This window comes from Camelus ferus, chromosome 3 (assembly GCF_009834535.1).
Source record: "Camelus ferus isolate YT-003-E chromosome 3, BCGSAC_Cfer_1.0, whole genome shotgun sequence".
Taxonomy (NCBI): domain Eukaryota; kingdom Metazoa; phylum Chordata; class Mammalia; order Artiodactyla; family Camelidae; genus Camelus; species Camelus ferus.
Window position 1 is genome coordinate 70,538,200 of NC_045698.1, and position 11,683 is coordinate 70,549,882.

At 38.3% G+C, this 11,683-nt stretch overlaps 1 long non-coding RNA gene across 1 annotated transcript; it reads right to left on the reverse strand.

Moving 5' to 3' along the window:
- Window positions 1–458: 458 nt before the first annotated feature.
- LOC116662638 lies at window positions 459–10,685 on the reverse strand. Its single transcript, XR_004318617.1, has 3 exons — window positions 10,675–10,685; window positions 9,362–9,367; window positions 459–726 (listed from the first exon to the last, which is right to left on the reverse strand). It is a non-coding gene; the product is annotated as an uncharacterized LOC116662638 (long non-coding RNA).
- Window positions 10,686–11,683: the final 998 nt, after the last annotated feature.

Consider the following 11,683-nt stretch of genomic DNA (forward strand, 5'->3'; position numbering starts at 1 on the left):
ATGAATCTCAGAAGAGGAACATCCATCTTCCATTATAGAAAGTGAAAATATTAGATACTTTCCTAGCCCTCCCTGCAGCTAGGGAAAGGACATGTGACCGAGGCGACACAGAGTCAGCTGTGCCCATCCCAGGATGGGGGGCACTTTGAGGAATTCTCTCTTGTCAGCAGTGGAGGTTGCATCGCTGGGTTGAATCTCAGTGGTACCCAGAGTAGTGCTATCTGGGCCTGTGTCCAGGGTTGAGGACAAGCAATGACAGGACCACAGGCTGCAAAGTTCATTACTGTGAGATGACAGCCATGGTGTTCCGATCCATCAAGTCAGTGGGGTAATTTTGAGCATTATTTTTGACTGCATAGCCATGTCCCTGCTTCCTCAATTTTTCCAACGAGTCTGAGATCAATCTAATGTTCTTTTAATAAATCTTTTCCTGTTTAAATCAGCCACAGTTGGTTTCTTTTCCAGCAGGTTCCAACCTACAGCCTTCTGAGTCATTTTAGGCCTGTTTTCTTCTGTGCTTGGTTTCGGTTTTCTGGGTTTGGGGTTTACAGAGTTTGTCAGAGATCTGGGTAGTATTAATTTTGGATATGTTGCGCAAAAGTACTGCCCATTGTTTCCTAACAAACTTAGTGTAATTTTTAAGGTATAAAGAATCTGGAACGTACCTGGCAGTGTGCAAGAACATACATGAGTTTGCCCGTAACTTAACAGGCATGAGCTTTGGAACTTATGAAGAGAAGCAAAATAAGCATTTCAAGAGATTAATTTTGTGACGTGATACCCTTCATTGCCATCTGCTCAGTTTAACAGTTGTCACATGAAGCCTGAAGCCTTTCTACTCTTTCTCTCTCCTTTCCTAACTGACCGATCTCTGCTTTGACTTTACTTTTACATTCTTCTTTATTACTTTATTTTATCTCTCTTTCTTTCGCCTCCAACTCCTCCTTCCTTTTTCTTTTTTTGTAAATTCACTTCCAATACATAGGTTCACACGGATTAGCAGCTGCCATGTCTCATTTGCATTGTTCTTTCCGAGATCAAGCCCAGTACTTGGAACAGAGTCGGCAATCACTGAATATTTATTTGAAGAAACTGATGAGTCATGTAAATTCTGATATGGTTAATTTCCCTCAAAATTCACCTTTGCTTGAGTCAAATTTTCAAGAAAGGTTTCTCTATATGATTTACGTAATTCTTCATCATGCTTTCATGATTTATTTGGCCTCTTCCAAAACCCCCAGTTCCTTCTTAACTCCATCCTTTCCACATTCTCTCCCTCCACCTATCCCCTCCACATACGCCCACATTAATCTGTATGCCCTACACAACAAGGGGGCCCGGGTTTCATGGCTATTGTTCTAACATTAAAAATCTCCCCTGAAAAACCTTAGTATTAACAACAGCACATTTTAAACCATCTGTGTTTTCACCTCTCTGACCCCATTCCCTTGTGGTCACTTTCAATTCATTAAGACTTAGGAGAAGGTTTTTGGTTGCTTAGTGGCACATGATTTGTGTTGGTTGTGTTCAACATTTTAAAATATAATTTGGGGAAGAGAGAAGTTTAGATTGGACTTAGACATGCCTTTCACTTTATATGCTTAGAGCTTACCTCCTAAAGTTCTGAGGTGCAGTCATTATCCTGGTCTATGGTGTAAAACTCTGTTTGTGTCATCTGCCTCAGAATTCTGAATTTCATGCTGTGAAGTATGGGGGTTCCATTTTGTAACACTCCCTTTCTAGAACCTACTCTTTATTTTCAAAGAGAACAAGGATTATAGTGGAAGAAAAGAATGAGGATAATAATGGCTCCATTTTTACAAGCCCCCTGTCAGGTTTTTGTGATGTAACCTCTGTCAATTTAAGTAAAGGCAGGTGAGAAAGACCCAGGGGCTCTAGCCACACAAGGCTGCCCTACATGTCCCTACTGTTCTATCTAACCCTAACTCTCTCCTAGTCTTTTCAAAAGCAGAAAAGAAAAGGACATGAATAGTTCCTGTCTGTTGTACTGCAGACTGGATAGAATATATCAAAGAGGAAATTATATGTCTGGGGCTTGGAAAACATTCATTATAACTGACCATAGAACAAATGGACATGGACTAAGTGCAATGTGCTGGCCTCGCAGTAGATTTAAATATGTGGAACAACGGCAGGGACAAGTGTAGCATGACCTTGATTTCCACTCGATTTCTTTAAATATCTTTTTAAGATTTCTACTGCATTTTCTGCTGCTTAAAAATACTGAGATTCTTCTCTAAAAAGAAACTATGCTAAGCATCACATTGTATAAAAGGATACCTTCAAGGCATTTACAGTTTACTGGGGGAGAAGGTGTCAAAGAAATATAGCAAAGTATAATTCAAAATAAGATTTAATAGCAACCATCTTATAGTGAGTAATTACCCTGTGCCTTAAACTAATTGCTGTACCAATAAGATTTCAATTAAACTTCATAAATATCCCATTATTAGCTGCATTTTATAAATAAGGAAACTGAGGCACAGAGAGGTTGGGTAATTTGCCCAAGGCCACACAGCAGGTGAATTGGTGAAACAGAATTCAAACCCAGACAGCTTGGCTGCAGAGCATGTTTACTGCATAATGCTACTGTTTTAGGCAGCAATAAGAGATGAACTAAGGTAGTATGTGTTAATGAATGTGTATTCCAGAGATGGTAGCTTGGGCTAAACCTACTCCTCACTCCTTTGCCTGCATGTTGTTTAGAAAAGTTTCTGTGTATTTAAAAAAAAATTTTTAATTAATTGCCAGTACTTAAAAACTGAGAGATTTATATAAATATTTAGATTTTGACTTCTGATAATTCAGAAGATTTGGATATACTCTGCCCACATTCTTATGAGGAAGCATTGTCTGCAGCTGAGTAGCTGCTGTTCACTTTAGAACTGGCATCACCACAGTCCCCACCACTCCCTTTAGTACCCCCACATGAATGTTGTATGTCAACTGCCATATATTGTCTTGCTTCCATAGCATTTTTTTCTTCTGGAAGGAAAAATTATTTCTTGTACTCATGTCTGTAGTATGAGCAAAATGAGAAACATAAGTAGATACCAAGCATTTACACTTATTCACTCACTCATGTTACCTGACAGGTTTGTAAACCTGAGATAGTAAATTATGTAGATGATAACATAAGGCTCCTTTGGATAGAAAAACTCTGATAAAAATTAAAAAAGGAAATTATTTAGGCCTTGGAGAGTGGATAGGATTTTTGTAGGTAGGTCAGAGTATGTTAAAGGAGATAGAAAGTTTAAATGGGTAAAAATAAAACTAATTTGTATAGGAAATAGATTCAATAGCAAAGCAAACGTTACTCAGATTTTCACTAGGGTGATTTGTGATGGTTTTGGTGGCTTCTCAGGTTGAAATGACTGGATTGCATAAACAAATCTGAGAATGTTTTAATGGAAGGACCAATCATGTTTTCTCTTTCTCATTGCCCCTTGTTTCTAAGACTGACAGACATACATGCACACATATATACTCAGTTACACGCATATGCGCACACAAACATACAAATATGCATGCACACATTCATAGATACACATGCACGTGTATACACACGATTTTTTCCTTTGTATTGTTCAGTGGCTTTGGATGACAGATGAGACATAATGTTGATACAACTACCAAAGTAAATGAATTACTAGGCTGTAATTGTATCAAAAGATTCAGGTAACATTAGAGAGATTATTTTCCTTCAGGCAGGCACTTATGGAATCCAGAGGGTCACAGAATCTGTAAGAACTAAGCCATAAACCATGGGTACCTTATAGATAGAACTGACAGGTGACTGTGTGTCCATGCAGTTGCCAGCCAGTCAAGGTCTGGATGGATTTCCTGATTATCTGGCAAGGTCTTCTGTTGTCATCTTATCTCCACTAGTGCAGCCTCCCCCAACCCTTGTTGCTGGTGGAAAAAATAAAATATTAAAGGCTATGATTTTAAATAGGTTATTACCTGGATTCTTTCAGAATACTGAAGAACAGTTTCAAAACTGTGCTTGAGTGCATTTGACTGAAACATCTTCATGTACAACGAGCCTCCCTGAGCATCAGTTTGCTACACTTCAGTGTACTAGAGATAGTTCTTAACGCAATAGTCCATTCTAATTTATCTTATGCCAAGAAAATGAGTATTTCCTAAACTCTAGAGGCACAATTTCCTTTTTTAGGTATCTGTCTTGAAAGAAAATATCCCTTCCAAACAACGAGCAAATACTTAAATCTCCTCTCACTCCTCCCCATCCCTATCTTTAAAAGATTAGGTATCAGGGCAAAATAGTTTGTGGTAACTGTGCAGATTCTTAAGATGTAGCCTGGCTAACCTACTTCTGTTCAATACATGAAATATTTCTTAATAAACTGCTTGAAGCAAAATAGGAATTTCACAGGTGTTAAGTCTATTTTTCTCTCTTCAGATATAACTACTGATTTCAAACATGTAGATTTGGGACCCATAAGGGATAAAATTGCTGTCCTCCAGGTGCGTAGTGATAAATAAACATCAAAGGCTAAAAGTGATCTGCAAGGCACACACAAAACCAAGCGCCTACCAGGCTTTAGAACTGAGAAGGGTCACAGCATTCGCTGCAGTGGGAAGGGCCTGGGCATTTTAGGTTTGGGTCCTGAAGATGCTACTTTTCTCCTGCAAAGTCTCCCTTCATTTTTTCCTTCCTCTCTCTTTTCTTCCTTGCTTCACTTATCCCTTCCTTTCTTTGTAAGTTGAACACCTACTCTGTGCCCATTACTGTACCAGGTAGTAGAAGGTAGTAGGACACGAACTCCCTGTGTTAGTCTGCCGGGGCTGTCATAACAAAATGCCACAGATGGGGTGGTTTTAATGACAAAAATTGATTTTCTCATAGTTCTGGGGGTTCGAGTCCAAGATTAAGGTGTTGGCCGGTTTGGCTTCTGCTGAATCCTTTCTCCTTGGCTGTCGTTTTGCTGCGTCCTCACTTGGTATTTCCTCTGTGGGCATCCTGGTGTCCTTCCTCTTCGTACATGGACAGCATTCATACTTGATTAGAGCCCCAAACTTATAGCCTCATTTAATCCTAATTACCTCTTAAAGGTTCTGTCTCCCAGTGCACTCATATCCTAAGGTACTGGGGGTTAGGACTTCAACACATGAGTTTGGGTGAGGAACAGATCCAGTCCATGTCACATCCTAATGCAAGGTCCCTGCTTTGGAGAGGAAAATGGTATAATAGGAGGCTGAGAAGGAAGCAAAAGTATTCATCACTTTGACCAAGGACATGCCACTTCAACTCTCAATTTCTCACCATGTTTTCTCTAAATGGTAGATGGGGTAAATAACTTCTAGGGTTCCTTCCAGCTGTGATACTCTATGATTCCAACTCCGTGTTGAGAAGTAGGCCTTAAATTCAGGGTAAAATAAATACGGAGAATGAGAAGGGAGCATGACGAGGCAGTGGGGAAAGTAGCACCTGAATGGTGGCTGCTCCTTCTCCAGGGGTCACTGGCATGCCTGCAGTTATTCCCCTTCAATTTACTGAGAAAGATTCCTTGTCTCCCATTATTTCAGGGAGTTGGAGATTTTTATTAATCAGTCACCTATCAACTTTTTACATTCTGAAAGAAAGAACTAAAATTTAACAAATTTTAAAAATAAAAAGACTCTGTGCTTTGTGTTGACCGGATACTTGGTTCCCTAAGTTTAGGGACTGAGTCCCTGAAAGAATTCCCATAACATGTACCATTGATCAATAAAATAAATTCCCCCAGATACCATAATATCAAATGAATGCAAAGGAAACCCTTAGTGTTCCATATTCAGTACCGTATATAAGACTTGTTTTCATAAATTGTCATTCATCTTTCTGGAAATGAATTTCCTTTTTTCCTTTTACCTTTTATCCAGTGTGAAGTAATTTAAAAATCCATTAACACATATTGCCATGTTAATTGGATGATATTCTTCAAGGTCAAGAAACTATCAATAGATATTGAGTAGTGACTATAAATAAACTCATCACAGTAATTAGATTTGTCAATTAAAATTGGAAATGGCAACTCTTTGTGACTGGATTAAAGGTGGATCACTTTGGGAGAATAATTTTGCTCACCATAATAGAGGAAGATTAGATGATGATCTCATACGCAAGTTTGACCCCATGAGTGAAATAAGCTTCTGATTTTTTTTTTATATCAGCAGATTCAGAAACCCCTAGAAGTATGAATGTTGCTGAATTTTTTCTAAAAATATTGAAAAATTAAAGCCAGTCAAAACTCCAACATAATATTTATCAAGACACTCAAATAACAAGATCTAACATCTATTAAGAACTTGATCTGTGCCAGCCTATGTACTAAAATTTTAATGCATTGTCTCTTTTACTCTTCATAAAAACCACATGAAGTATATAATTATCTTCTTTTTGCATGTGAAATTTTTCCATGGTCATTCATACTATTAATAAGTGCTAGAGCTGGATTAAAATTCAGTCCCATCTGATTCCAAGCCCAACACTCTTGTCACCTCTCTGTATGTGCATTATATTAGATAAATATTTTAATTAGTTTCACTTTGTTATTCTCTCCAAGTGAGAAGTCTCCTGGTGAAGAAAAATGTAATCCTTGTTGTTTTTAGTTTTAGTAAATTTGGAATCGTTATTCTGAAAACTGGATTGTATAATTTATTGCATAGTTCTTCATTTTTTTAATCTGGAAGTTGTACAGTATAGAAGTTTGTGGTTATTATTTGCATTTGATTTTGTTGGTGACACAGAGCTATGTATATTTTTTCACATGTTCTCTCTTCATAAGGAGTTTGAATTGCATAGCAACTTCACTATCACTGGTCTGGGGATGTCAGGTGCTCTGTGCATGGAAGAGAAGCATGACTGTCAGTTTTGATGCTGCCAATCTGATATATTCACTCAACAAATAATCGTTAAGTGCCAGTCATGTGCCATAACCTAGCCTAGGTGCTGGAAACAGCAGTGAAATCAGAAGATAAAAATTGCTGAGCTCAAAGAACTTATATTCTGGGTGTAGAAAGGCAGAATCAGTAAGTAGTCTCAGATTCATCTGACCCCTCAAAGTGAACACTTTAAAAGTAGGTTGTTTTGCCATTTCATAGCTGCTGAGTCACTTTTTTTTTTTTTTTAACGTAACATCAGTACATTTGGGGTTTGTGTGCTGGGAGAGTGAAGGTTTGGGGGTGTGCAGAATATGTGGCTAATGGCTGGGAGTAACACACTAAGCTATGTTTGTCTTAGTTTATTAAAGTGTCACACTAACTGCTGACATCTGAGCGCATGATCCCATAGGGCATGGTTCATACTTTCTGATTGTTGCAGAAAAATGCCTGCAGTTTGTGGTATGCCAGATCCCCAAAGGGAGTGGCCACCAGAAACTTCTTTGATGAGTGAGAGATCATTATACAGAGCAGCTGTCAATGCTGAAAATTAACTTGAATGCCAATTTTTATTATTATTTTAATAAATGTTATTGAGTATTCACTATGTCAGTCTCCAGATAATGGAGATAAGTAAAGATTTGGAATGAGACAATGGGACATATATAGCAAATAGCAAATATTTGAGGTGGATAGAATATTAACTGTAAGTGTATCTGAAAATAAGGCTGAAGAGAATAGAGTGTGGGCTCTGCCACATGACTTTTGATCTCATGGCAAGGAATGTGAACTTCTTTTCATGTTCTTCAGGCTGCAGAAAAGATATCTTAGGGAACATGTAGTTGTTTCAAAGTGATACAGAAGCTGATATATAAACCTGTCCTCTCTATAATATCAACTTTTTTTTGACTACCCAGAGGGAAAAAAAGCCCTAAACTTAAGAATACTAAACATGGATAAATTACAAAGAAGCATGCAAAGTTTATATGCATTTTTTACTTTTGTATCTATTTATTGAAATCTACTGTCCATAGGAACAATTGAACGTAAGTGTAGAGATGGTAAATTTTCACTGATGACAACTTATAATCTATCAAGAAATAGCACATTAGCAGCACCCCCACTCCCCACCGTGCAGCTTTCCAGTCTCTTCTTCCTTCCACGAAGAGTAAGCACGCTCCTGACAGCACAGATGAGTTCCACCTGTTCCCGAACTTTTTTAGACACAGAACCACAGAGTAGTACTCTTCTGTGTCTGGCTTTTTTCACTCAACACTGTGTTTGGGAGAGTCAGCTGTATTTTCTGTGTATCGTTGCAGATCGTTCATTCTCCTTGTTGTATCGTGTTCATTGTGTGAATATACTAGATTTTGTTTATGCATTTCGCTCTTGACGGTCATTCAGGCAGTTTACAGATTTTGACTATTACAAATTGCTGTGATACGACGTAAAACTTGGTCTTTTCATGAACATTTATATGCATTTCTAAGAGCCAAATTGCTGACTTACAGGTTTGTGTATGTTTAGCTTTGAAAGACATGGTTTTCCACAGTGGTTACACAATTTATACTCATACTAACAGTGTATTAGAGTTTTAGTTTCTCCAGAAGAACCTGGAGAATTTTCCATCTTTTTAATTTTAGTCATTCCAGTGAGTATGCAGTGATACTTGACTGTAATTTTTAATTTGCACTTCCCCAATGAAATATTTTCATAATTTTAAATATTTTTCATTTTGGTACTTCGGTTATGGATTCATTTTTTTGCCTACCTTTTTAATGGGTTTTTCTGGGGATTTTTCCTTAGTGATTTGTAGAGGTTTATTATATGTTCCAGATACTAGCCCTTTGTCAAATATCTGTATTGCAAATATCTTCTCTTACAGCTTTTTTTTTTTTTTTTTTTTTTTTAGCTAATACTTAATAAGTGTAAGACTTGAATGAAATTTTTCTCACAAGAGGTCACTTTGGGTTATTCTCCATCAAAAGATGACAGTTTATTTATGTATTTGCTTTACTGCCACTTAAGGATACAGGTGCCATATTCCCCAACCCTGTCCTGATCTCAAGTGCCCTATTCTTGAAGTTAAAACCAGGAAGATCCAAGAAGCAATGAACAAGGCTAGATCCATAATATTTGCCAGTGTACTTCATAGTCTCAGGAATAGTGCAAAATTTGGAATAAAGAGTTACATTTAATAGATATCAGAAAATTTATTCCCATTTGTAAGAAGTGAATCGCATGTATAATTGAATTAAATGCCACATTTTAGGAGGCCAGGTAATTCTCACTCAAAGGAAGAAGTGGTTTTTGGAAAACACTTCCCTTTTTGTTTGTAGGCACATGGCATGTTTGCAATCCTGGAATGACAACATCACTATTGTAATGCTGAGCCTAGCCATGAAGGTCATGTGTACCTTGGCCCATGCCTTCTATTTGTACACAGTGTAAGCACCTTTCTCTTTCTGTTACTCTCCTTCACTCTTTACTTAAATACATGTATCAGTTAAGAATGCATTCTTCTATAAATAGAAATTTAAACACATGAGGCTTATTGGTTTTATAGAGCAACAGATTCATAGGAGTCTAGAGCTGGTAGAGAAGCTCAAGGTCATCAGCGGCCTGGTTGCTTTCCATCTTCCCACTCTGTTCTCTGAAGTGTGTAGGCCTTTGTCCTCATGCTTATTGACTCAGGGTCACAAGATGGCTGCTGAACCTCCTGGGAGAGGGTATGTCTTCTCGGCAGGAAGAAGAGAACAAAAGAACTAGTAGGGCAGTCCCTAATAGGCTTTGAATTCATGTTGAAAATCTCCAAGGACTTCTGCCTATTTCTTACAGCCTGAACTCTGACGTATGGCCATACCTGTCTCCTGTCTCTAGCTCCACAAGCTAGAAAATGTGACTTTTTTTTGGCTTTCTATCTGTAGCACTAGGGAGGGCTAGGGACACCATCCGTAGACTGGCCACAGAACCTTCATCTCCCTCTCTTTTCTCTTAAATATTTCCTTGAGCTATTTGTTATCATTATAAAAGTATTAGAGGCATCTAAGAATATTTGAAATAGAGCAACGAGCAAAAAAACTGTCCGTCATTTTAATATCCTAAATGGTCACAATAAATATCTTAGCTTGCATCTTCTACTCACTTCAGAAAACAAGAGCTGGGTGCTTGGGGTACGCATGGGTGTTGGCAGTGTCGCTGCTCTCAGAAGTCCTTAGTAGACAGAGAGGTAGGTAACACACACACACGGGCACACACAATTACATCTACATTTGTTTTTACAAGTATCTGTATAGTATGAAATCAATACGTTCACACTGATGTATTTAATTCCAGTCCCACATCAAAGGCTTCATTCCACTTGTCCTTTCCTCTGTATTTGTTAGCCCTTTGTTCACAGTGAGAAACCTGGCTCCCTTTATCCTCTCTGTATTTACTTACTTGATCAATTCTCTGTAACCAGCCTCCCGCCTCACCACCTTCTTCTCCCACCCCTCTGGGTGTCTTCCTAACTCTACTCAGCCTTCACCACCGTGCGCCAGGCTGCTCCCTCGCGTAGACACCACCTCCTCTTCCCCTTTGACCTCAGAGCCTTGCTCCTTTTCCCCTCCTACTTCCTAGAGAAGGCCCTTCTCGCCCACAAATGCTCTAGCTTCTCACTGGCTGAGCAGAGCACCTGCTTCCCCTTCTCCCACCTGCCTGGCTTGGCCCTACCTGTTAGTTTTGGACTGAATTATGCAGGCAAGGAAGGGAAGGGGAGAAGGATACAGAAAAGAAACTATTTGCCTTTTTATTTTGTGCTGTTTTCTGATGTTAAAATTTTTCATTTTCTTTATGGTTATTCTTTTTTGGTGATTTTAAAAATAATCTGTTTATGTTTAAAATGTGATGCCCTATAGAGATACTACAAATCTATTATTTTTTCCAAGTTTTTGGGCATTTAATTATCTAATAATTAGGTATTTTATCATTTAATATGAGGGGAAGATCTTAGCTTTTTTTTCCTGTTATTGCAATACCATCTTCCTTTTTTTTACTTTTATCATTTTTCATTCTTGTAGCTTCCTTTATCCCTTTTCTTTGTTTCTAATTGTATTGAATTCTTCTCTTTGTACTTCTGTGTTTCCTCAAATCCTGCCACCAGAGATTACAACCTCTACAACTCTGCCCTGTAGTGCCCTCTGCTTTCCCCTCTGCCATCCTCTGAATGCTTTCTTCCACCCTTTGAGTAATAGCTAGATTTTAGGCAATCAGGTTGAGTCATTCACAGCAATGAATGTCAAATAAATCAAAGATATGTGAGACTCTCTAAGAAAGGTTAGGGAAAGAGAACCCTGTGATTCTCTAAGATCTTCCAGCCCTAGCTTTCAGTCTGCAGCTGAAGTCAGCAGAATTATTGTTTTGTTCTTCCCTGTGAGAAGACTGTCTTGCCCTAAGCAAAGTGTGACTTGCTAATACAACAGATTTCTGTCCCAGAGATACACTGGTCAGAAGAGGTTTCCCATAATATCTAGGTCAAATATTTCACCTGTTGGAGAAGGTACGTTTAGAGGTTCCAGAAGCATCCCAGTACAGCTCCCTTGGTCCTCCTTGTTCTTTCACTCCTCTTTCCCATATAAACAGAAGCATGCTTAGCCTGCAGTTAGAAACAATCATGCATGTGAACTGCTTTACATTTATGTCTCAACATGATACCATGAAAGAAGCAGTTACTCATTTCACTATAGCAGATTTTATGTTATGCTATCATTTACATTTTCTAATGTATTTCCAGTCT